This window comes from Trachemys scripta, chromosome 3 (genome assembly GCF_013100865.1).
Source record: "Trachemys scripta elegans isolate TJP31775 chromosome 3, CAS_Tse_1.0, whole genome shotgun sequence".
NCBI classification, from domain to species: Eukaryota; Metazoa; Chordata; order Testudines; family Emydidae; genus Trachemys; species Trachemys scripta.
In genome coordinates this window covers 178,914,513-178,942,169 of record NC_048300.1, presented here as the reverse complement: position 1 = coordinate 178,942,169, position 27,657 = coordinate 178,914,513, and the positions used below count along the sequence as shown (strand labels likewise).

General features: G+C 44.3%; 1 long non-coding RNA gene across 1 annotated transcript; it reads left to right on the top strand.

Moving 5' to 3' along the window:
* The first annotated feature begins 224 nt into the window (after positions 1-224).
* LOC117874048 lies at positions 225-26,263 on the top strand. Its single transcript, XR_004644882.1, has 3 exons — positions 225-562; positions 21,794-21,862; positions 26,098-26,263. It is a non-coding gene; the product is annotated as an uncharacterized LOC117874048 (long non-coding RNA).
* The last annotated feature ends 1,394 nt before the right edge of the window (positions 26,264-27,657 follow it).

The following is a 27,657-nucleotide window of genomic DNA, read 5'->3' as shown; positions in this document are numbered from 1 at the left end:
CCACCACACCTGGCAACCCTACTCTCTCAACCAATGGGAGGGGGAAGACAACAGCTGTCCCTAGCAGTGAGTTAGAGAGCAGAAGACAGTCAGGCAGTCTGCAAGCAGTTTCTGACCCTATGAAGAGCCCCGGATGCCAGGGAAAGCACGAGGGAGGCTATGAATAGCCCTACTTTCCTTCCATGTGTCAGAGCCCAGCTTGGGAGCAAAGCACAGCCAGCCAGCCAGCACAGCACTTCCAGGCTAACTTCAGCCTGCAGAAAAGCCTCAGGAGGGGACAATCCTCTTCTCTGGCCCCCAGCCTGCCAGCAACAGGAGGAGACAGGTTGTCTCTCCAGCCACCACCTGCAGCCTGCTTGCTGTGTGGGCCACCAACACCAGATTCAGGATGTTAGATCCAGATACCTGATCTGCTTACATTTGCACCTGTGGCTTCCACACTTTAAAGATTGTCAGCACTGTTCCAGAAGGGATCAGGCAGTTAGTCCCTCTCCATCAGTCCCCAGGAGGACCTGCTTGCCTGCATCGGTCTCCCAACCGCTCAGCCAGAGAAGTAACTAGAGTGAGTACCCTGTATTATAGTTAGATAGGAAGTTAGGGCTTAATCTTGCACCATTAAGTCATATTGCATCTGTGAATGGGCTTTCATCTACTTGAAACATCAAGACCTGCACTTAGGACGGAAGACTCCCATGCACTGCTACAGACTAGGGACCGAATGGCTAGGCAGCAGTTCTGCAGAAAAGGACCTAGGGGTTACAGATGATAGGAAGCTGGATATGAGTCGACAGTGTGCCCTTGTTGCCAAGAAGGCTAACGGCATTTTGGGCTGTATAAGATGGGGCATTGCCAGCAGATCGGGGGATGTGATCATTCCCCTCTATTCAACATTGGTGAGGCCTCATCTGGATCATTGTTTCCAGTTTTGGTCCCTACACTACAAGAAGGATGTGAAAAAATTGGAAAGAGTCCAGCAGAGGGCAACAAAAATTATTAGGGGGCTGGAGCACATGACTTATAGGCTGAGGGAACTGGGATTGTTTAGTTTGCAGAAGAGGAGAATGAGGGGGGATTTGATTGCTGCTTTCAACTACCTGAAAGGGGATTCCAACGAGGATGGATCTAGACTGTTCTCAGTGGTAGCAGATGACAACAAGGAGTAATGGTCTCAAGTTGCAGTGGAGGGGAGGGGTTAGATTGGATATTAGGAAATACTTTTTCACTAGGAGGGTGGTGAAGCACTGGAATGGGTTACCTACGGAGGTGGTGGAATCTCCTTCCTTAGAGGTTTTTAAGGTCAGGCTTGACAAAGCCCTGGCTGGGATGATTTAGTTGGGGATTGGTCCTGCTTTGAGCAGGGGGTTGGACTATATGACCTCCTGAGGTCCCTTCCAACCCTGATATTCTATGATTCTATGACCTGCGCTACCAATTCCCAATATAACAAAATGTGTTTCTAAGATGTTCTTACAAACAGTTCTGTCTGTCCCCCACATCTCAGGTACCCAGGTGATGCAGCATGGCTCCACATGCATCACCTGGGTACCTGAGATGTGGGGGACAGACAGAACTGAGTATGAAGACACTTTTGTTTGGGAACATTGGGGGAGTATGTGGTCATGTAACCTAGTATGCCTTCTGGCATAGCCTTTCATAATTAAAAAGCATTATTAATATCTCTAATCACTGTAATCACTTAACGTTTTATTGATTGTATATTTCTCTTTAATCAAATCCTTACAGAACATTTGCAGTTACTGTTTTTTAATTTGTTTGTTGTCTGAGTATGAATTATTTGTGCATTCAAGTGGGTAGTCACTGCCTTAGTGTGATTAACCCCTGGTCTCACTGGATGCAGTGCCAAGTAGCTTCATTTTTTAGCACACAATGAGTCAGGCACCTACCAGAAGCACTGCAAAATGAGCCCAGGCAACAGAAACTGTCCAAAGATTGTGAGGTACCACTCTCCTGTTTGCACATCCTACTGGTACTAACCCAGCACCAAAAGGGGAATTACACTAAGTGGTCGTGGGGTTGACATCATGGTAAAACTAAAAAGCCATGTCTTGGATGGGTACCATCTGGCCCATTTTAGATCTCAATGTTTGAGCTTAATCTGATCTCCAAGGTTTTTCTGTGTTAATTACTCCTATTCACAGATTCATATTCATGGAGTCCACATCAATAAGGGACCATTGTGATCATCTAGTCTGAACTCCTGTATAACACAGGCCATAGAACGTCCGCAAAATCAGTCCTTTTAGAAAAACATCCGGTCTTGATTTAAACATTGCCAGTTATGGAGAATTCACCACAATACTTGGTAAATTCTTCCAAAAGTTAATTACCCTCACTGTTACTCTGAAACTGTTAAAAATGTATGCCTTATTTCCAATCTAAACTTGTTTAGCTTCAACTTCCAGCTATTGGATCATGTCATACCTTTCTCTGCTAGAGAGATGAGACCATTATCAAATATTTGTTCATCCTGTAGGTACTTATAAACTGTAATCAAGTCACCCTTAACCTTATCTTTGTTAAGCTACATAGATTGCGTTCCTTGAGTCACTATAAAGTATGTTTTCTAAACCTTTAATCATTCTCGTGGGTCTTCTCTGAACCCTCTCCAATTATCAACATCCTTCCTGAATTGTGAACAGCAGAACTGGACACATTATTCCAACAGTGGTTGTACCAGTGCCAAATACGGAGCTAAAATAACTTCTCTACTTCAGATTCCCCAGTTTATGCATCAAAGGATCACCCTTTTGGCCATAGCATCACACTGTGAGCTCATGTTCTGCTGATTATCCACTATAACTCTGTAGCGGGGTGATCATCCCACTCCTGCCCAGAGGGGTTAAAAGCAGGTCAGAAGAGGGCTGATTGGGGAAGCAACCACAGCTGAGGCCATGCCCCAATCATAGAATATGAGGGTTAGAAGGGACCTCAGGAGGTCATCTAGTCCAACCCCTTGCTCAAAGAAGGACCAATCCCCAGACAGATTTTTGCCCCAGATCCCCAAGTGGCCCCCTCAAGGATTGAGCTCACAACCCTGGGTTTAACAGGCTAATGCTCAAACCACTGAACTGTCCCTCCCCCCTATAAAAGGGCTGTGAGCCAGGAGCTCAACAGAGTCTCTTTTTCCAGCTGTGGAGCGAGAAGGACGTGACTGCCTGGGATCTCAGGGTACTGGGAGCAGAGCAGTGCTGGGGAAAGACAAGAGGAGATGGGGAGCTCCAGCCTGGCAAACCCCCAGTCTGCAGGCCTTGTTGAAGGCCGAAGCAGGTATTGGGGTTGCAGAGGTGCAGCCCAGGGTTAGGAAGGGCAACAGGTCCAAATCCCCCTTGCTGATGATGAGTGATTTATAGACTGCTGTCTGCCCCAGTGAGCGGGGGCTAGATGATGACTGGCAGTAGCCACTGAGGCAAGGTGAGGATAGAGGGTTGGGGGTTCCCCTGGGCAGGGGAGACCCAGAGACTGCAGGGGTATTGCTGGGGCAGAACCCCAAAAGAAAGGGCACCGGGGTCTGGGAGGGACATGGGGCCCAGTGGCAGGTGAGACACCAGCCTGCAGAGGGTGCTCTGGGCTGGAAGAGCTAATCCCCAGGATGACCAGCAGGAGGCGCCATGCCAGTGAGCTGTCGCCCCGCCACAGACCCCAAATCTTTTTCAGATTCACTGTTTCCAAGGATAAGGTCTCCCATTGTGTCACTATGGCCTACATCTTTATTTTTAGATGTACACATTTACAGTTTGCCATATTAAAACAGATATTGTTTGCTTTTGCCCAGTTTACCATTCAATCCAGATCTCTCTCTCTCATTATTTGTCCCTGATTTTTGTGTCATCTGCAAACTTTATCAGTGATGATTTTATGTTTTCTTCCAGGTCACTGATAAAAATGTAACATAGCATAGGGCCAAGAACTGATTCCCTGCAGGACCTCACTTGAAACACACCCAGTCAATGATGATTCCCTATTCACAATTACATTTTGATATCTATCACTTAGCCAGGTTTTAATCCATTTAGTATTTGCCATGTTCATTTTATATCATTCTAATTTTTTAATCAAAATGTTGTGTGGGTACCAGGTCAAATGAAAAGTCTAAGTATATATCAAACTATTACCTTTATCAACCAAACTTGTAATCTTATCAAAACAAGATATCAAGTTAGTTTGACAGGATCTATTTTTCATAAACCCATGTTGATTGACATTAATTCTATTACCCTCCCTTAATTCTTTATTAATTGAGTTTCATATCAGCTGCTTCATTATTTTGCCTGAGATCAACTTCAGACTGACACACCTATAGTTACTCTTTTTTATCCTGCTTATCCTTTGTTAAATATTGGCACATTTACCAGAGTGATCTGTTATCGGTACTGTACTGATCTAATCAGAGAACTGGAGTTAGGGTGACCAGACGTCCCGATATCCCCTTACATCGGTCGGGACTGTCTGCCCGTCTGGGGCAGCTCCCGGTGCCTGCCTGCTGGCAGGAGCACCACATGCTGCAGGGTCGGGGCTTGCAGGCACCTGGAGTGGGCAGAGAGCCCTCCACCCCCACCCCCCCACCTGATCCAACCCAACCTGCCCCGACCTGACCTGCGACCCTAGGAGCCAGAGGGACCAGCATGCCGGATGGGAGCCGCCCCAGGTGAGCACCGCCGGGACTCCCCACCTCGCCCCCTGGCAGGTCCCTTTGGCTCTTAGGGTGGGGGGCCTCTGTGTGCTGCCGGCACCTGCAAGCCCTGCTCCGCGGCTCCAGCAGCTCCCATTGGTGCTTTTCCCAGCCATTGGGAGCCACAGAGCTCACGCTTGTGGCGGGCGCAGCACATGGAGAGTCTGGAGACTCCCCTCGCCGCTTTCACCCTAGGAGCCAGAGACCTCCCAGTAGGGCTGGTGAGTGCGGCCAGGGAAGGGAGCAGAGTGTGATGGAGTGAGTGTCTGGGAGGTGTGTGTGGGGCGCTGGGCTGTGAGGGTGTGGAGGGCGCTGGGCAGTGGGGGAGGTTTGTATGTTTTGGGGTGCTAGACAGTGGGGGAGATCTGTGTGAGTCAGGGCACTGGGTAGTGTGGGTCTGTGTGGAGCATTGTGTAGTTGTGGTGGTGGGGCTGTGGGGAAGAGCACTGGGAGGGAGGAAGGAAGGGAGAGAGGGGAAATCTGTGTGTATTGGGAAACTAGCAAGTGGGGGGTTCTGTGTGGGGTGCTGAGAAGCTGTGGTGTGGCTATGGGCAGGGGGGCGCTGGGCGGAGCGTGTGTGCACAGCTCTGTGCATTTGTGGTGGAAGAGTTGTAGGGGGGCTCTGGACTAGTGGATTCAGGGGGCGCTGGGCAAGGGAGCTGTGTGGCACAGTATGGGCCCACCCTCAACAGGAATGGGCACGCTGGTAGCACAGGGCCAGGTGGACCAGTGTGCCTCTGGCTCTGGTTGGGGCTGTGCCAGGACCACCCGGGTGGGGGGGCAAGTGGGGCAATTTTCCCCAGGCCCCGGGCCTCATAGGGGCCCCCACGAGAATATAGTATTCTATAGTATTGCAACTTTTTTTTATGGAAGGGGCCCCCAAAATTGCTTTGACCCAGGCCCCCTGAATCCTCTGGGCGGCCCTGGGCTGTGCACCTGTGTCTGTCTGTCGTCCCCCCCGACCAATGTGTCCTGATATTTCACTCGTGTGATCTGGTCAGCCTAACTGGAGTGCTGATAAAGAATGGAGAGTGGAGTGATGAGCAAACGGGTCTAGCAATGTATAGGAATTATGGGAGATATGGCAGATGTACCCAAGCTTATGAGGAAAGAGGAAGAGAGGCACCACCACAAATGGGAGGAGAGTGGAAAGGAGGGAGTATGCCCAACAGCCATGACAAGGAAATAGGAAAAGAGTCTCTGCTCTTTCCCAGCAGTGAGCAGAGAAATGGAGAAATCTGCCAATAGTCCAGAGGATAGTATTTCCATGGTTCTTCTGATAGAGAAGGAGCTTGGCTTAGAAAATGAGGTTGCTTATGAGGAGATAAGGAATGGGTTTAATTCAGTTTCAGATTGACGGATACATGGCAATTCTAATTGTGGCATTACTGGGATTCATGTACAATTTAATCACTGCTGAGGCCTGGTCCCCACTAAGCCCCCACTTCGGACTAAGGTACGCAAATTCAGCTACATTAATAACGTAGCTGAATTCGAAGTACCTTAGTCCGAACTTACCACGGGTCCAGACGCGGCAGGAAGGCTCCCCCGTCGATGCCGCATACTCCTCTCGGCGAGCTGGAGTACCGGCGTCGACGGCGAGCACTTCCGGGATCGATCCCAGAACATCGATTGCCTGCCGCCGGACTCTCCGGTAAGTGAAGACGTACCCTTAGATTCAGGTAAAATATATTGACATAGTTTTACAAACATTGTAACATGCCCAGTACTGTACTTTGCTCATTCCATTTACAGATCATATTTTGGACTAGGTAGTGTGTCTCTATATTTAATTGTATCCATTTCAAAGTGAGATTTATGGTTTATTTTGTGGTCCTTCTAGAATTCTGGCATTTTGTAATAATGAGAGGAAACTGTGTTTAATTTGTCCAGAAGATTATTATATCTTTTTAATAGCCACTGCTAAGCTATAAAACTTTAGGAATGCTTTGATTATCACACCCAGACAGTGAATTTTAAACTTATAAAATGATCCCTGTTGAGTGATTTCATTAATTTAACTCTTTGATTTGGTTAACTTTGTTTTCATTGAGTTTCAGAATCTTTGATAAGGGTTTGAGAGCAGAAATACTGAATATGCTGCTAAAACCAAAGTAATTCAAGAAAAAAACAATGAAAGAAAAATCAGAACCTGAGATCCAAATCTATTTGAATTTCAGAAGGTAGAGGAGATTGTGTGCATCAGATAGATACAGTGGTATGGGTGAGCAAAACCTAGAGTAAGCACATATCCTAATTTGGCTGAGTATTCGTCTTTCAATAAGTGCAATGTTATCTTACCTCCTTACTGTGGTAAGTAGAGTTGGTGAGAAAAACTGTGATGGGATGTAGAGAGCTGGGGGTCAGGTGGGGAGCTCAGGTGCCTCCTGCCAGGGGGATGGAGTGGAGGAGGAGGAATAGGAGACTGCGGAGGGTCCGATATAGTTGCAGCTTAGGCTCCTCAGGGCTGCAGGAGATCCCCAGAATCATCAAGGTCCAGAAAGGACAGGGGGTGAGGAAACAGAGCTGAACCCTTCCTGCCCCAACACCACCACCACAAGAGTCATGAGAAGGATCGCCCAGCCAGATAACTTGACAATGCTGGGGAGAGCAGTCCGGGGGGTGTCTTATCTGAGAGGATTCAGGGAGCTTGGTGTAGTGGGTGCCTGCGGAGGACGGGGAAAGGGGTGTGTGGGAGGCAGGAGATGATGGTGGCTATCTGGGAGGAGGCAGGGGGTGGGTGCTGTTTTCAGGGCCAGCTCTAGGCACCAGCGTTGCAAGCATGCGGCCCTTTTTAAGGGGCGGCATTTTGGCCTTTTTTTTTTTTTCTTTGGCGGCAAAAAACTTGGAGCCAGCCCTGTCTGTTTTGCCTACATTCTGTCTGTTTTCCTGCCAGCTCATCTGCCCAGCTCCTCAGCTGCCTGCTAGGCAACTGCCATAGAGTCAGTGAACCCAAGGCCTCCATGGTTCCAGGGTCGCCTACCACACAGATTGACTCAAAGCTGGGATTTCATTTCCTTTCACGGAGAATTTTGAATTTTTTAGTCTTCTATTTGAATCGGAATGAAACCAAATTTCAAAAGCCTCCGTGGAATGGAATTACTTTTCTCCACACAATTCTACCTTTGAAACTTTTCCTTTCTTCTTCTGTTGTTTCTCCTTCACGCCCATGTTGTTTCTGTTGTTTCCATGTGTTCTTCACCTTAGCAGTATCATCACTTGGAAAACTTGTTCTCTTACTGGATTTCTGAGGCGGATCTGGAGTTCGTGAATTACTAGTTAAACTCTTGCTCTTTCTTTGTTCTCCATTTATCACTTACACCCTTTCCCCTCTTTCTCCTTCCCAGTCACTTGGCCTGATAATCCTGTGAGTTTTGCTGAATTGGCTAAGATAAGGGTAATGCCATCGGCAATGACGGAGAAAATGTGGCATCCTGACTCAGTGCAACGCTTCCATAATTGACAGGAGGAGATGCGTTCAGTTGACTCATTCACTAGCACTGAATTCAGGGTCAGACTCTATCTCCTTTAATCAAAACTGATCAAATAAAATACTTTCCAACACAATGTGCCATTAGACGGTGGAACTCATTGCTACTGGAAGACATTGAGGCTAAGAACATAGCAGGATTCAAAAAGTGATTAAACATTTATATGGGTAACAAAAATATCCAGAGTTGTCACAATCAATTGTAACAATTTTGGAAGGGATATTAAACCTCAAGTTTCAGGGTTTAAATCAATCTCTTATGATTAGGGATTGGAATGAGAGCTAAAGTGGGGGGCAGATTTCCTCACATCTGCTTTCTGCAGGGTTCTTATGCTTTCCCTGAATCATCTGGTAGTGGTCACTGTCAGAGTCAGGATACTGGACTAGATGGAACTTGCTTTTGAGCCAGTATAGCAATCTCTATGCCCCTATATTCCTTGGCTAAGAGTCCCCAAGAAAAATATCATTTCTAAACCCCCGAACACATGCCATGTCCAGGGGCCCCAACCAATTGGGGGGGCCCTGTAAAAATGGGTGCCCCCATGCTCCACCCCACTCTGCTCACCCAGTTCTCCTGCTGGTGAGTGGGGCAAGCCCCCACACCCCAACCCCCTTTCCCTGGCAGGAGCCCAGGGGGAGGAGGGCAGGGCGGGCAGATAGGAATGCAGGTGGAAGGGGTGGGGAGGGGCCCTCACTTGTTCTGGCCCAGGGCCTCACAAAACTGTAATCTCCCTCTGCTGATACAATAGAGCTTAAAAATAGGGCTGGCTGAAAATGTTCTAAATTTGTCAAAATTTGAAGGAGAGGAACAGGTCAAAATATTTGCAGAAATATTAGTGCATTTTTAACCAGCTCTTGTTAAATTTCCTCCCCCCATCCACCCCCAGCTTTTGATATAAAATGTTTGGTGCATATTTATTCTCCATGCATTACTATCTCTATAACGGTAATAACAGAGATGAACCCCTCTGGGAATTACTCACATGCATGAAAACAGTAATATGTCCAGGAGTTGGCGTCAGCATAAATATTGCTTACAGCTGTTAAACAACTTCTTTGATAGGTTCCTTTATTGCCTGTCTCACATTTGTTATGAAGATTATAAAAGTACTGTAGCATAGCACTGATCCAATTACAAACATGTAAGGATCCCACTGTGTATAAACATGAATGGTAGGTGATTTTGTTGAGCACATTGGACCAAAACCTGAAAAAGGAGCCCAAGACCAAGCTAAAGGGCTCTGCTTGCAAGAGAGTGTGATCAGATAGCTGGGGCACTGTTCTTCTAGGTCTGGACACTGGATCAACTGGGTCTGCTGTTACATGCTGCCAGGTAGGGCAGGGGTGTCCTAGGCATGACTCTGTGGTAGGCTTTAGGCTTAGGCCATGTGGATTAATTCTGTATGCAGACCAGATGGCCATATGTTTCAAACTTCCTGGCTTGTGCAAGAAAGGTGGTGAGAGTATGGCCTTGCCTCCTCCCCACAATTTCCTCCCTCTTTGGGGCTCTGTGTGTCTTTAGGCCATATAGAGAAAACAGTAACTGTGGTTCTCTGAATGGGCAGAATACAATTGTGGCTCATATTTGCTGGGTCCATGCAAGAGAATTAAGCTCCATGCACTATTCTCTCTCCCCTTTCCCCTGCAAAAGGGTCTATCACAACATAATTCAATGGTAGTTTTGCCTGAGTCAGGACTAAACGCTACAAGGTCTGCCCCTCTGTGTATAGATCACACAGGAAGCAGTGTTAAGGAATTATGAGCACCCGAGTTTGAAAATATGGTTTAAAATACTTCATTTATAAATGCTCTAACTCCTTATTGTTTTAATAGTAACTGTATTTCCATTTAACTAATCTGTTTGTTTCCCCTGCAATAAGATGTGTGCAGAGAAGAGAATTACTTAGTGACCTTAATGCTTTCCATCTCTATTTCAAATAATCTCATGTTTCTTTGCAACAAACTTAAAAATTGGACACTACCTAAAATCCAGGGCTCTCTATAAAAAAAATATTCTTGCCTATCAAAAGTACTGCAGCTGGTTTTCACTGCAATAAAGTACCCAGACACATAGTTTTATCAACTGCTAGTGTGCCTTTAACAAATCACAATTAAATATTAACGGGCCATGGAGCAGCATGGAGGACTCTGCAGTCCTTTGAAGGCATATTTGCCAATTAAACAAAGTCTAACATTAGAGTAGAGGTGGCAAGGATCCAAACCAGAGAAATGAAAGTCAACCACTTCAGTGGCATTCATTAGCTCAACAGACATTCTTTGTGTGGCCTGTTTCTTTACTATTGCCAAATCCACACCCTGTTCAGGAACTTGCCCAAGCTCAGATAAGCTTATTATGGAAATAACACTTTGTCACCCTTTACAACTTGCTTCTTGTTAAATTATCTTTTATCTTCTTTGTAGTATTTGTCACCTCTCCATAGGTACCCCTTGTGTGGACAAATGCTATTTTGTTTGCTTTGGAATTCTCAGTGACAAAGGTTAATGGTAGTTGATAGAATAATTTTTTTTAAAGAGCCTTTTTGTGCGATCACAGTTCGGGCTGGTTGGAAAACAAGAATTCTGTTTCATGAAAAACTGAGGTTTTGACATTTGTTTTCGTTCCTCATCAGAACAAACACACACACACACACACGTACCTCTCTTTCCAAAATACCCAGTAGCCCATTAGTTAGGGCACTTGTGTGGGAAACCCAAATTCAAGTCCCTTTGTGGCCTGAGTTGCGGCAGTGACATGAACCTTGGTCTGCCAAATTCCATGCGAGTCCCCTAACTGTTGGCTATTCTAGTACGTTTTTTTCTCTCACTCATACCCAGCTCTCAAAAATCTACCCCGGACCTCAGAAATCTTCCCAGCTAAAGTTTTGTCGAAACTGATACATTTCTGTGAACAACTTTAGTTTCGGACAAATTGGCATTTTCCAACGAGAAGACATTTGGTCAAAAATTTCCCAAACAGCTCTAATCACAATATTTTGGTGCATGGAGCCATTTGTGCAAACTCATTAAGTTGGCTTGGTGCACAATTAACCAGTTTGCGGGTGTGAATGTTTGACTGTGTGCAGATGTGATCGTTTGCAAATGTGGCTGCCTACAAAAAATTACAGGTCTTAATATGACAGGTCCTTATGCAGGTTCAGGGGAAAGTTGTATGGAGATTCTCCACCCTTGCATAGCCCTTCCAAAATTCAGCCACAACAGCAATCACTGCACTCAGGGGACCCCAGATACTCTTCCTCTGTGTGGCCCCTTGGGTACAGAGAACTCCAGAGAGGGTAAGAAAAAGCAGGGGGAGAGAGGGTTGTAGCCCTCTCCCTTCTACACCGGTTCACAGACTAGACCAGGGGCACAGGTGGAACAGGCTGCATCGTCCTAAAGGATGCTTTAGACTGAACTCCCCAGTACATGCAGGTGCTTGGCAAGGAATCGTTCCTCCCCTACCTCATCCTGCAGCATTGAGTTTTGTATTAAAGGTATGGTATAGTTCATATGTGCACAAAAGGGATATATCTACATAGAGCACAGAAGTGAGCCTCCCAGGCCGGGTTGACAGATTTGGGTTAGTGGGGATAGCACTAAACTCTAAAGCTCAAGTCTAAACATAGCTAGGTAGTCAGTACTTTGAAGTTGCAGATCTGTTTCAGAGCCCAATCTCCATCCCAAGCCGCAACTTCAAAGCGCTGTCTACCCAGCTATGTTTAGAGCACTAGTACAAGCCCCACGAGCCTTAGTCTGTTGATGCAGGCTAAGAGGCTTGCTGCTGTGTAGACATACTCAAGGAGGTCCTGTGTGCCTACACTAGCAAAGCTATTTTCTTATTGTTTCAATTGAGAGCTAAAGAATAGGCAAGAAAGAAGGGAATTAATGTGCCTGACTTTGAGATCTACATTTAGCTTCACAACTGACCAGTCCTGTCATTGCCCACATACCTTTGATGGAGTTCTTCATTTTGGAGTTAACGATGCTGCTGATGCAAGAGAAGGAAACCACCACGGCTGAAACACTGTGCAGTTCGCCTTATTTGCTCAGACAGACACATCGAAAAAAGACTTGAGCATGTAACTTCAAAAATAATGGAGACCTAAGTGAAGCAAAAATGCATTTCAATCTCTCATTCAACTATTTGAACAAATATCCTGAACACATTGAATGGATCTTTCTATCCCTATTACTTAAAGTCATCGTCATGTTACCATGATATCTAATGATTGATACCAATAGGGTCACACTGTACTAAAAACACAGAACAGAACTGCTCGTAGAGGAAATTTTCTCTTCATTAATTAATAAAATTGTAGACAATCCATTACAGGCCAGCACAAGGACAGTTCTCACTGAAGTCAAAGAAAGCCATGCACAATCACATCCAAGAATAGCATTTGGCCATCCTTATGTCTCCTAGAAAACACTGAAATATATTTTATTTAGAGACAACGCTGATAGGTCTACCATATTCCTTATATTTATCTTACACTGTTCTAATGGAGTTCTATTTAGCACTCCCACTCAGATAAATCCCCCACTTCATTCATGGGAGTACTTTCTTGCAAGAGAAGGGGGTTAAATATGATCTTATTTGGGAACATCAGGGCGAAATCAGGATCTTTTATTTCAAAGAATGTATCTGTTTGTTATGAAGTCACAGGACCAGATTCTCAGGGAGTGTATATCTGTACTGATGTCAATTGAGCTACATTGATTTACACAAGCTACGGATCCTGCTCATGATCTCCTGATTGTCACTTCACAGTTGGTGTTATAAACAGGATTAGAGACTTGGAGGCTTAATCCTCAACTACTGAATACATGGAAGTAATAGCATCTATGGTTAAATAATGACATCAAATCAGAATTACAGCTTTAAAATACAAACACTGGAACAGTATGTCTCAGGACATTGGTAACAGGATATGAAGGCTTTCACCTCAGCTCATCAGTTTGGTTACAGTCCAGATTGGTACTAGCTACACATACTTACAGCCTGATGCCTGTTTGTTCAGTAATCAATATGAAACAAGTTGCTTATCTTAATCTAGTTTCCAATGGTATTAGATGGAACCCAGGGGGCAAATGTCAACATCCCATTTGGCAGTAATTGGCACCTCTCCTGGCAGGCTGCAGAGGGAGGCCAGCGATAGAATGGGCAAGGAAACTGAATTACTCTCCCACTCTTAGAGGTTCTCATTTCAGAGCAATATTGAACCTGTCAGTGTGACTGCTGTTTTTGTAAATAAATAGAGGAGTTCACCTCTAACGAGGCCATTAGCCCAATATTCCTCGTTAGCACTGAATACCCCTTCAGCGATTAGCACACTCGGTTCAACTGTGTGTGGTTAAGAACACATTCTGAGATGGACACTGCTCCTATTGAAACCAGTGGGGGTCTTGCAATCGATTTTGATGGTACTCTGCTGGTCTGTTCTTGCAATAGAATTTGGGTTGTTGACTTCAATGGGACCAGGATCCAGTCCTCAATGCTCTCCGTTCTCATGGAATTTAATGGCAATTATGTGACCCCCATCAAGAGAATCATCCCTTTGAGTAAAGGCTTGTAAGCACTTGTAAAGGTCTGTGACCCTAATTTTCAAACATTAGTTTTTTAATATGATATCTAAATTCCACATTTAGTGCTTCAGACTGGCATTTACGTGTCTGGTTTATCTGCCATGAATAAGAGCTACTTTGATGATCAAAATGTGGAATTTAGGCAGCCAGTTAATTATAATATTCAGCTCTTATAGTAGTTTTCTATCACTTTTCATTCAGAGACCTGAATGCATATTTTATAAAGGAAGAATTTTACAGAGAGAGGGAAACTAAGACCCAGTGAAGACGCCTGCATAAGATAACTGAGCAGGTCAACAGTAGAGCAAAAAATAGGACTCAGGTCTCCTTCCTCTCAGTTTAGTGTCCTAATCTAAGCACGCTGCCTCCGATCTTTGGAAACTGGGCTCTGCTTTTGTATTGAATGGCTTACGTGAATATTTCTTTTTCATATTTGGAATTTTAAAAATTCAGGTCTCACTCAGCTGATGTAAATCAGTGTAGCTCCACTGAAGCTGATTTACACTAGCTGAGGATCTGGTCACACACACACACACACACACTATATTATGCATGTGGGGGGGACAATAAAGTAGAGGAAGATTTTTTTAAAATTAGCATGTTTTGTGCTGGTCTTATCAACATTAGGTATTTGATTATCATTTGTCTAGCACTCCAAAACTACTTTGTAAATGAGATTTTATTCTATAAAAATAATTATTTAGATTAGCTAAGGGACTTGCTTCCTATGCATTCAGAACAGCAGGGGTGAAACCGAAGAAGGTAGGAAACAGTCAAGAAAAAGTTAAAAAAAAAATGTATGGTTGGGCAGAAAACTTGAAAAATTAGGCAACAAAGGAAGGAGCAAATTGAAAGCTCAGTAGATTTACTGTAGCTGTAATGTGTGTTCTGGTTATTTACATAAAGTCTATGTGATTATCTTCTCTGCTGTTCAATAAAAATAGTCTTTATTATAGTATCTGCAGCAGCACATGGTACTTTTGTTATCTCAGATATGCAGACCTCTTAGTAAAGCAACACACTAACCAATATGTAATGTGAACTTTTGACCGCTCAGGATGTTTGGAGATGAAGAATATACTTCGCCATTAGCAGATGCATTTGGCTAGGTTTGTATTCCCAAGTGTACAGCCTGCTATTTGCTTTTATTTTAGGCATCAGAAATCTTGCTCTTTTTCACTTAAGAATGTATAACTGTTGTCTCCGTTTATCCTCTGATTCTGGTTTTGTTCTTGATTTTTGGAGTGTATTTAAATGCTATTTTGGGATCAAATCCTGTGCTTAATTGCAAGTTTTGCATGTGCACGAAAAAAAACAAATTTGTGTCAATATGATATCCCTTTAAATGCAGGATTCTCTCCCGGCAAATGCTTATTTCACAGTGGGCCTGTCTCTTCACCCTGCAGGCCTGAACCTGTATCTTTTTTCAGTGGCATTAGTCTTCCCTGTAGGAACAGTCTCTTCTAAAGAAGCAGCTCTCCATTTAGTTGTGCTGATAGATAGATCTATAATTTATCAGGATGTCTGTCTGTGTTCTACAGAATCCACCACCATAGTGTCTAACTGGTATTCCATCCCCTGCAGAAAATCCCGTTCTGTATGCTAGGGATCTCAGGAAGAAGAGTTGTCTCTTTGGAGAATCATCTTTCATTTTCTTCAAACAAGGGGAGCCGGGGAACTATAGACCAGTCAGCCTAATTTAGATACCTCGACAGAAAATGGAACAAATTATTAAACAATCATTTGTAAGCACTTAGATCACAATACAGTTATAAGGAATGGCCCAAGAACAAATCATGCCAAGCCCACCGAATTTTCATTATTTGACAGGGTTACGGGACTAGTGGATAAAGGGGAACCAGTAGACATGATATACCTTGATATAAGGCTTTAGCACAGGCCCAAATTGCATTCTCATAAGTAAACTAGGGAAATGTGGACTAGATGAAATTAATATAAGGTGGGTACACAACTGCTTGAAAGACCCTACTCAATGAATAGTTATCTACGGTTCACTGTCAAATTGGGAGGATGTATCTAGTGGGATCCCGCAGGGATCTGTCCTAGGTCCAGTAGTATTCAATATTTTCATAAATTAATTGGATAATGGAGTGGAAAGTATGCTTATAAAATGTGTGGATCACACCAAATTGGGAGGAGCTGCAAGCAATTTGGAGGACAGATTTAGAATTCAAAAAACAAGTTGGAGAATTGGTTTGAATTCAACAAGATGAAATTCAATAAAACCAAGTGCAAAGTATTACACTTAGGAAGGAAAAATCAAATGCACAACTACAAAATGGGGAATAACTGTCTAGGCAGTAGTACTCAAGAAAAAGATCTGGGGGTTATTGGGGATCACAAATTGCATATGAGTCAACAATGTGATGAACTTTCGAAAAAGGCTAGGGGCATGGGCGGCGTGGCGCATAGGCCGGGGAAGGCTGTGCCTCCCCAAACAGCCTGGCATAGCCATGCCCACGCTCCTCCCCGAAGTCCCCTCCTGCTTGCCCTTCCCCCTTGGCCCCAGCCCAGGCTGGCTGCAGCCTGCTCCTCTTCAGGGAAGCATGCTGGGGCTGGGGCTAGGGTGGCCGGGACTTGGGGTGGTTGGGGCCGCCCAGAGAGGGCCCCCTCCCCCCCCAGGCACTAGGGCCATGCTGCCTGGTGCTGGCGGGGGTGGGGCTGGAGGCACTGGGGCTGGGGGGACCATGTGCCACCTGCCCTGTACTTGGGGGCTGGAGGGGGCACACGCTGCCCATCCACTGCGCTCAGGGGTTGGGAGGCCCATGCGCCACCTGCCCACTCAGGGGCCCAGGGGGGCTATACGTCACGGCTCACCTGCTTGGGGTCGGAGGGCCACACACCACCTGTCCTGTGCTCAGGGGCCGAGGGGGCTGTGTGCCGCTGGCCCGCCCGCCCGCCTGGTGCTCTGAGGCTAGGGCCGGGGAGCCGGGGAGGCTGGTGGCTGTGGGGAGGGGGGCTCTGGTGGGGGAAAGGGGTCATGTCCTCAGTGGGGGGGGGACATGTCCGGGCAGGGGCTAGCCTTTCCCAACCGGCAGTTCACCTGCCGCCCATGGCTAGGGGTGTCCTATGTAAGACATGGGAGGTTACTGTACTGCTCTGCCTGGCACTGTTGAAGTCTCATCTGGAGTACTGTGTTCAGTTCTGATCGCCACAATTTAAGAAAGATGTGGACAAATTGGAGAGAGTTCAGAGGAGAGAAACAAAAATGAAAAAAAGGTTTAGACAACATGATTTATGAAAAAAGGTAAACAAAACTGGGCATATTTAGTGTTGAGGAAAGAAGACTGAGAGGTGACCAGATATATTAAGAACGAGGGCTGGATTAAAGAATTTTGGGGCCCTCTGCACGATGGAAATTGGGAGATCCCACACTAGGAAACCATTCCAAAAGCCCTCCTTCTCCTATGTGAGTCTGATTGTCATGGCCCAGCTAACTAGGGCACCAAACCTACATGTGCATCTGCCTAGGGTGCCAAACCTGAGCAGTGTTCTGCCTCTGTATCCCAGATTGCAATGTCACTCACTGAAGTTTGACCCACATGCCCCCCATCATGCCATGTCCAGGGGATTGCCACCTTGGAGAGGCATTAAAATTGGTCACTGTGCCTCCCACCCATACACACCACAACCACCCTGAGTCTCTTCTTCCCCTCCCAAGCACCTCCCCCTCAACCAGCCTGACCCTCTCAAGCATGATTCCTCTGGCCTATGAGCCCCTGCACCCACCCCTTCCAGGCATCTCAGCCCAGGGTTTACCTACAATCCCCACCCAGGAGCCACTGTCCTCCTGCATCCTGGCCTTCGCTCCTTATCCCTCTCCGCTGGCAAGCCTCAGCTCCGTCCTGCTTTCTGGTGCCAAGAGGAACAGGAACCTCAGCCACCCCATCAGCATGTTGAGGGCCCCGGATGTTGAGTGGTACCCAGGTGCCAGGCTGGCAGTGCTCCCAGCAGCCATGTGACCTGCACGCCATAGGGGAAGCAGTTGTTGGTGCCCCTGAGCAGGCAGGCAGCAACAGTTACTGGTCACAATGTGCTGGGTTTTTTTCACTTGTGGCACATTGAACTGACAACAGGCAACACCGGAAGAAAAACAGCCAGGTGGCAACCCAAGACCCAAACCTGATCACAGGCCCTGTGCAAGTGCACATTGGTTTCCCCTGGACTGTTAAGGTTGTTATGAAGAGGACAGTGATCAATTGTTGTCCATGTCCACAATTGACAAGGTAGGATCAGTAGTACAGTAAAAGCTGTGTTATCCGGCCCTGTACCAAGGGGAAAGTTCTATAAATCAGCATTTCTAATCTTCATAGAAAGTCCGGTTTATTGTCTGGTTGGCGCAGGACCAGCAGGATCCCTACCTGGCTCCGTGTGGCTCCCCAAAACCGGCGACATGTCCCTGCTACTCCTAGGTGGAGGAACGGCCACAAGGGGTTTGGAGTGAGGGAGAAGGTGAGGGGCTGGAGGTTTGGGCCCGGGCGAGGGTGCGGGGCACGGGCTCTGGGAAGGAGTTTGGGTGCGGGAGAGGGTTCGGGGTAGGGGGTTGGGGCATGGGAGGGGTTTTGGAGTGCCAGATCTGGGGGGTGCTCACCTTGGGCAGCTCCCCACAAGCAGTGACCAGTTCCTGGGCGGAGGTGCGGCTAGGAGGCTCTGCACACTGCCCCCACTCCAAGTGCTGGCTCCGCAGCTCCCATTGAATTAGGCCAAGTTGGTTCAAACAGTCAATTAAGCTGTAAACAGGGAGGATGTAGGCTGAGTGGAGGGCACTAATTAGAAGGAAGCTCACCTGTGAACAGGTAGGGTTTCTATAAAGCCTGGAGGCTGGCATCAACGTGGGAGGTGGCAGGGAAGAAGCCTGCAGTCCCTCTCTCTGAGGTAAGGGAGGAGGAGGGGTTAATAGGAACCCCTGAGGAAGGGTTTACCTAGTAGGCCTGAAGTTGCTTGGGGCAGTAAATGGGAAGACTGCCAGGGTCACAACAGGAGTCACACGGTCAGGGTAGTGGGTGTGAGGACTGCCTGACTCTGTGTGGAGAGACTAAGAAAGACCACCCTGCCCCAGAAGGGGAAATCACAGCATGACCTGGCCAGAGGGTTGAGTCACAAAGCAGACGTACTGCAACTCTATGAGCAAGAGGAGAACTGCAAAATAAATAATAATAATAATAATAATAACAATAATAATAATTAATAAAAATCATATCCTATAAAAAAGTGGAAACATGGGAAAATTGCTAAAGGAATATTACAAACCAGCATAAGCATATAGGGCCAAAATCAGAAAGGTGTAGGCACAAAATCAGTTACACCCAGCAACGAACATAAAAGGCAATAAGATGAGGTTCAATAAATACATTAGGAGCAGGATAAAGATGAAAGAAAGTGTTGGTCCACTACTTGGTGAGGAAGGAAATCTAATAACTGATGACAACAAGGAAGTTGAGGTACTAAATGCCTATGTATACAATGTATAAAGTTGGCAGGGCCTGTCAAAATTCACCCAAGGGTACTTAAGGGACTAGCTGAAGCACTCTCAGAACCATTAGTTATTATCTTTGAGAACTCGTGGAAGAGGGGTATGGTCCCAGAGGACTGCAGAAGGACAGATATAGTACCTATCTTTAAAAAAGGGAACAAAGTGGACCTGGGGAATTATAGACCAGTCAGCTTAATTTCAATACCAGGAAAAATACTGGAACAATTATTAAACAATCAATTTGTAAGCACCTAAAGGATTATAGGGTAATAAGGAATAGCCAAACCAACCTAAATTCTCAAACCAACCCAATTTCCTTCTTTGAGAGGGTTACCTGCCTAGTGGATAGGGAGAAAGCGGTAAATGTGATCATCTTGATTTTAGTAATTTTTAGCCCCATACTCTGAGCCCAGGTCAGTTGAGACTCTCAAACTTATTGCTGCAAGGTTTTTTGTTTTTGTTTTTCTGTGTAAACATACCCTTGAAGAGAGTCCAGAGGAAAGAAAGAAATATGATTGAAAGTTTAGAAAACGTGACCTGTGAGGAAAGGTTAAAAAAACTGGGCATACTTAGCACTGAGAACAGAAGCTTGAGGGAGGAACCTGATAACAAACTTAAAATATGTTAAGGGCTGTTATAAAGAGAATGGTAATCAATTGTTCTCCGGACCCACTGGAGATGCAACAAGAAGTAATTGGCTTAATCTGCAGCTAGTGGGATATAGGTTAAATATTAGGAAAACTTTCTAACAATAAGTATCAGAGGGGTAGCCGTGTTAGTCTGAATCTGTAAAAAGCAACAGAGGGTCCTGTGGCACCTTTTAGACTAACAGAAGTACTGGGAGCATAAGCTTTCGTGGGTAAGAACCTCACTTCTTCAGATGCAAGACAATCTTTCTAACAATAAGGATAGTTAAGCACTGCAATAGACTTCCAAAGGCGGTTGTGGAGTCCCCATCAGAGGTTTTTAAGAACAGATTACACACATACCGGTCAGGGATGGTCTTGATGTACTTGGTCCTGCCTCAATATAGAGGGCTGGATTTCTGAAGTCCCTTCCAGATCTACGTTTCTATGATTCTATGAATTGGGAGTTAGAAAAGGCCTTCTGATGGGCAGCTCCCTACACTAGATAGCTTTGTTCAGTCCAGCTTTAGATGGCAGAACTAATTTAGTAATCAGAACTAATCAGACTTTCACCCCCTCCTCTAGGAAATTATTTTAGAGCTACGAAGTGAACAGACTCCCCCAAAACAATTCCTCTTCTTCCGACACTACCCCCATGTGATGATTCCACAGAGACACTACAAATTCCATCAGTCATCTGGATATTTAGATGGAGAGTTGAATTCCACTCGGGCTACCTAATTCTCTCCTTTTGCCCAACAGTGAAAATTGATGAGGAATATTTTTTATCAATAGTAACAGGAAAAGGTGTGAGGGTTTAGGAGGAATGATAAGAAGTTAAGTTTACATCGTAGTTACTGTGAAGAAGTAGTGGAGATATCAGGGAGACAGTAAGATGTGAGTCTGGAGAGATGACAGTGGTGGAAAGGCAGACTTGAAAGTCAATAGCATAGAGGTGATGCTGAGGTCACTAATGGCTCAGGAATGGGAGGACATGAATGGTAGTCAGCTTATTGGGTTCAGTGTAGGAGATCCAGAAGGAGCAGATCCACTGGTTGGGGGAGGGCCAACCCCCCATCTGTTCTGTAGGTTGGTAAACACTATCCTTCAAGAGAATTATGCCAGGGAAACTTTCTATAGGGACCATCATAATGTTTCTTATATTCAGTGCAGATAATGCTAGTAGAAGGGACAATCTAGCCCACAGTGTTTTCTTTACTATTTCTTTTAGTTTGAGGATTAACTATCATGGTCAAGTGGAAAGGGCACTAGACTGGAAATCAGGAGACTTGTGTTCTATTCTTAACTTTGCCACTGACCTGCTGTGTGACCTTGTGCAAGTCACTTCACCTCGATGCCTCAGTTTCCTGGGCTAAAGAATGGGGATGATGCTTAAAATACCTTTCCTCTTAAAATACCTTGACATCAATCGATGAAAACCATGGTAGAAGAGCTAAGTTGTAAAATGATGATTACACCTTCTGTCTTTTGATTAAGTGATTTTTATGCGAGGATATTTCTATTTTATTAGGGAAGAGTGGCCAACCATCCATGATACAAACTGACTATGACTGAAATTCTAAGTGGACAGAAGTAGAGTGATACAGTCATTGATAACCATGGTTTTGAATAGCCCTGAAACAATGCTGTGCAAGAATTCAGACTCTTCTGAAAGACATTACTTATTGCGTGCCATGGTGTAAAGTGAAATTCGGTCATATAGGGCTTAGTTAAAAGCAGAGCAAATTTTTATCGGTTTTCTTAACACTGACCGATCACAGAATGTGTTAAGAGCCGTAGGACTTATACTGTAGATAAAAGCGATATTTAATTGGTTCTGGCATAAGTCAACATCTACTTGAGAAAAAGTTACGTTACGCAATTATTTGTTGTGTTGTATCTCTGTACAGATGTAGTGAAATGTGGATCCTTTTTCCAGATGGGAAATTTCAAGAAGAAACGTTAGCCCCTGTCAAAAGGTAAGAGTAGATAGTTAAATAGGTAGGCATGTAACAAATGTTTTGAAGAATATACCTAGTGTACTAGTCTTCATCTAGGTCCAATTTCTGATGTTCTTGCTCAGTTTTACTGAGGAAAACTGAGTAAGGACCATTGAATCTGATTCCTAATAAACCAAGAGCCAGATTCTGCACGACACTTATATTGAATTGTACTTACTGTCTTATTCATGGGATTACTCAAAGAGTAAATTCCTGCTGAAGGGGAGTAGGAAGGGCAGAATGTTGCCCTAAGGGAATGCTACAGCATGTGTATCAGTGAGTCATTGTATCTTGGCACCCTAACACATTTCAGGCCCATGCAGACTGCCATCCATTTGCTGTGGCAAGAAAACAATATGAATCCCTTTTTCTCAACCTTATCTGGAGGCTGATAAATCACTCCTGGATCCCCTTCCTCAGCTGAGGGTAGAGAATGCTTTGATCCTAGGGATGTGTGGATGCAAACTCCCAATTCAACAGCCAGCCATTAATAGCTACATTCAAACAAGGTATTGCACATTAGAGGGGCGAATCCTTACCACCTCCTTACAGAGGGAGGGAGCCCTGTCTGGACCCCATCAGGGAAAATTCTCCCAGTCACTGGCTGCTGGTAACACAGGCACTCCGCTCCCAGCTCTGCGAGCCCCACTGTTTCCCTCTGCAAGCTAGCAATTTACAGCCCCCACTTTCTTACACTTGAGTGCCCAGTCCCCTATCTTCTGGGCACCTGCAATCTACACCAATTGGCTGCTCCATGGCAATAGTGCACCCCAGTTCACTGGATTCACCTCAGTTCAACACTCTCCTTTGGACAAGGCACTTAGGTTTGTAGTAGAACCAAATTAGCCAAATTGAAGTTTATTTAACAGAATTTGAGAAATATTCAAAGAAAAGCAAGTATAAGATGTGGAAACATAAGGTTACAGTTTAAAAAAACAACATAACACAGCATTTATAGCCTATATTTATTTACAAGTTACTTTCCTGTCTAATAAGGTATTTCTCATCCACAAGTTAGTTCTTTCAGCAGTTGTCCAGTTCAGAGAGCCAGCACCCACTATTCATGAGACCTGCAGCGGATAAAGTCTTCTTTTGTAATGGATCACCACTTGGGCCATTTCTTCTGCTTTTATACACTCACAAGCTATCGTCTCTTCATCCAGAGGCCACACTTTCTGCAAAGTCTCCTGGGGTTCACTTTTCTTTGTAAATCTCCAGCCTACATGTAGTTCAGACAGTAAAATGTAGACTGACTTTATGGGTGTTCATGGCTCTTGTGTTGATTTGTGATAACTTTCACTCCCAACAGATTTGGAACATAATATTCTACATGTTATATAGCTCTAAAATTGTTTCCCATACAGACATCTCACAATAACTATGACAATCAGCTAGTTCTTAGCTTTGGGCAGAAGACCACATATATTTCATTCTTCAGTGAAATATTGAGAAGATAGTCAAACACAAGGGTGACATACCTGCTTGGGCTTGTGTGTGTTACAATACCCATAGACAATTTCATGTGCATACGAATATGAATAAAATAAAAACTAAGTTACATATACTTATTTGCCACACTAAGGGCCGTATTGCTACAAATATTAAATATTGAAACTTTTAATTAACTCAAAAAAATCAGAGTTAATGACACTGCAGTCATAACTCTCTCCCTTTGTACATATGTATTACAAAACATTATTTATCATGTGTGACATGCTATTTGATTAAAAACTCAATTAGAATAAAATGGGTTGTAGCCATATCATATCCATATGATTTCATCAGCGGCTAGGTTGATCACTGCTTCTTTAAGAGATCCAAATAATAATCCTAGTGCTGAAGGAAGCAAGACTGCTTAACCTAAGTGCTACTTTCTCCTCTGAGTCAGCATAGCGCTAATGCTCCATCAAGTATTAAGGGACATTATTTATTTGAGGTACCATGTATAAGATGAGATTGAAAGGCAACATCCTGATCATTTGTTGCCACTGTATTTTTTTTTTTTTTTTTTGCAAGAGTAAGGTGTCCTCACTAGAGATCTATAAAACCAGTGGTGGTCTAAACCAAAGCTAAACCAAGAGTGATCTGTATCCAGGTTACATTTATTCAAACCCTCCAATGCTTGTGGAGTTTGGGCCCAACTCTAGGTTAAATAGAGTTGGACAAGACCAGGATGTTTGACTTTGTAAAACTGTATTAGTCAAGCTTTTGTTCTGCAAAAGCAAATTCAAGAATGGTTTATCATTTATGGTTCATTTTTCTGAAACCACCAGCGATCGAGTGAATAGCATCAGCTCAGATACTATTTCTGGTTTTGGATGATTTCTAGACAGGAATAAAGTTTTCAAAGGTGCTTATGCCCCACTTTCAAAAGTGACTTAGGCCCTTGAAGCTAGTCTCAGAATGAATGAGAAGAATGAGATTTGAGCTACTTAGTCACTCTGGCACTTTTGAAAATGTTACCTGTGGCCAAATAATTGCATCCTATAATGCTTATCTAAGTCGTCCATTGGTTAAAATTTTCATCCTCTCCTAAATTATTGTTTGGTGGTGCCATGCACTGTAAAAAAAAATATTGCCATGCTTCATACAGACCCCTCAACTCACCACAGTCCAAAAGTAGGACATAATTTGAGACATTCATTCAGGAAACAGAAAACGATACTGAATGTATTCCCTTAGTGTGCGTGATTTTCTCTATAGCCGTGGTATCATGATTCTGTATTTCTGGTGTATGTTATTTTCATTAGTAACAGTTGGGGAACACTCAAGTTGTGTGGAAAATAAGTAATGTCGGAACTAAAATAAAAGATGTAGCTTCACTCAGTGAATTGATTGTGAATGTATTCTAGAACCTGTAGCTATGCAGGCTGCACCTCTGTTGGGCTGAAAATGGGTTGTGGCCTAAACTGTACATCTCCTTGGGCAGGATTCAGTCCATGGATCTCCATTCAGCTGTAGCAAAAAGGAGCTATTTAACACTACTATCCTATGTGTGTGTTTATATCTCTATCACGAATTACATGGTTGCATTGAGAAAAGAATAAACCCCTTCCAGTGAATGATATCCATGCATTCTCAGCATATTTTCACAAATCAGTTCTCTACATAGTAGTACAGTGTAGAAAAACAAGGACAAGTTGTACATTTGGAGTTCAGCTGGCTGCCCCCCAGACTCCCTTGGAAATGAGGTGGATAATCCATCTTAAGAAAGAATACATGAAATAATAGCTGCTACAGGCAGTGAAGGTTAGGGAAGTTATTTATTTTTTCTTATAATAACCATGCTTGACTGAAGCCAAAAATTACCTAGAATAAAGAGGTTACAGGGTGCATTACAGTAATGGCATTTAACATCTAGGAAACTAAAGACACCCCTATGCACTTACTGTTGCTTTTTCTTAACCTGTGGCTACTTATAGACAATACTCTTCAATTTATAATAGTTGATGTTGAAGGCACCTCTAAAGAGAGAGCTATTTCTGTCCATTCAGATTTCCAGTTGCAAGTCCCTTTTAATCATAATGTATTTTTACAAGTCATTTTATAATGTAAAGGCTCTGGTCTTGTTTCTTTTAGTTTGTAAACACTGACTAGTGACAGATAAAATGATGTTCATGTTAACACATTTAGGATTAGATTCCCATGGTGGCCCCTAACCACCCACATAGGCATATAAATCCAATGTTTTGGCACCACCGGCATTCACAAAGCCACTGCTCATCTGCCACTTAACTCTCTAGGTGCCTAAAGTCCTGAAGAACTTATGTTTCCACAGGTGAAGTTCCCTAGGTACCTAAATTTCTGCCCATTGGCATGCACAAATCCACCTAAATCCTGACACTGTTCAGATTCTCAGTGCCTAACTCACACCTAAGCCCTGGGCAGATTCACAAACTAGGCATTCCCCTGCCTATCTTGCCTGCAAGGACCGATCTGGTAATCATGCTCAGAGCACTCCAAACCCCACAGAAAACACAGTTGTGGTGGCGGTGCATCTAACTCCAGGAAAGGGTTCATGGCTTTTAATCCTGAGCAGAGGGAGTCAGTTGGGGCTCCAAACTGAGAGCCAGCCAGCCCAAGAACAAGTTAGCTGTAACCTGAACATATGCCAGTGGAGGATCAAATATAGAGAAGCATCATCATGATCCCCCACCTACCCACAACCTGCCCGCTGAATGCTCTCACCACACTCCTCCTTCCCTTTATGTCAGGGTTGTGGAGCAGGGCCAGCTGACATAGGAGGCAGTGGAGCTGCCTCTGCCAGATTTCTACCAACTGAATGTCGCCGAGGACAGGAAGAATTCTCCACTGGTCAGCTCTGATGGCTGCAGGACATTTTTGTGCTGCTTGTGCAACACAAAGTGGATTTAGCAGACCAGAGAATCTACAGGTACAACACCATCTCACTATACCTTGATACATACTATGTAAAATACTACACATGTATAATTCCAAATGGCCTGGGGCATAATCTGCCAGAGCAGCAAGTCCAATACTCAGGAAATGCATGGATGTATTAACTGTTTCTTCTGCTTCAGTCAATGGTAAAATACAAGTGGCTACTATGGCAACTTCACATGGTGCATTTGTTATCTCTGAGTGAGAATGTAGTAAAGGAAGAAGCAGATCACTATGCCATGTGTGCTTTCAGATTTTTGGAATGTTTCTAGGGAAAACATCTGTTCAGATGCTTTCCCAGGTTTTATGGCTTTGGTAGAATTTGGGGAGTGGGAGGTGGGGTCTGTTGGTCTTTTTTTGCTTTTTGCATTTTTCCTCTGCAAAATTACAGATTTTTAATAGGAAAATGTGGAACCTTTGTAGCCTTAGCCATGATTTTGTTACCCCTGGGGAGAAGCTATAGTATTTTGGCTTCTAATATTTAATTAAATGAATAGGGGTCCAAGTAGTCATAAAATCAGTAATAATATGGGGAAACATATGGGCAGATGAAGGAGGGGGAATATGGCTGGGAGGTTGACTAAAGCCTTTCTGGGCTAGCTAGAAAATATAGTTTTAAAATTTGAACACAGTTTGTGTTTGTTCAATGCCTAGCACAATGAGGTGCTTGTCCATAACTAGGGGTCCAGGCACTGTGGTAATAACAATAATATGTAAACTATCATTATATCAGAGAATGAACAGTCTTGTGGTTAAGGCACCTGGCTGGGGACACAGAAAACTTGCATTCAAGTCTTGACCAGATCACAGAGTTCTTGTGTGACCTTGGCCAAGTTACTTAATCTTCGTGTGGCTTAGTTCCCCGTACGATAACACTTTCGTGTCTGTTTTGTCTATTTAGATTAAAAGCTGTCTGGGACAGGTGCTATCTCTTAATATGTATCTCTAAAGCAGTTAGCACTAGGAGGCTCAGATCTTGGCTGGGGCCAATTAGCTGCTATTATAATACAAATAATAATCAGGAAATAAATTATAGGGGCCATAAGTGATCTTTCTCACTTTTAGACAGAGACCAGTTTCAACCTATCCTGAACAGGGATGAGGAAACTGATTCATATAAAAAAGACTGTTTGGCCAGAATTGAAAGTGATACCTGTTTGAGGACTTAGAGAGTATCCATTACATTTCTTTTTTTTAATTATTACCAAAATACTGTTTAAAAAGTTTTGCCAGTCTAGCTGAAGCTTCTGGTGAAGAAGCCTAATCTGGGAAATTTCATACCTGATTTACAGGGCAAAGAGGTTCAGATCACAAAGCAGCTTCATTGCTTGCTAATCATACCCACTTCACCACTATAGGAAATCATTTGTTCC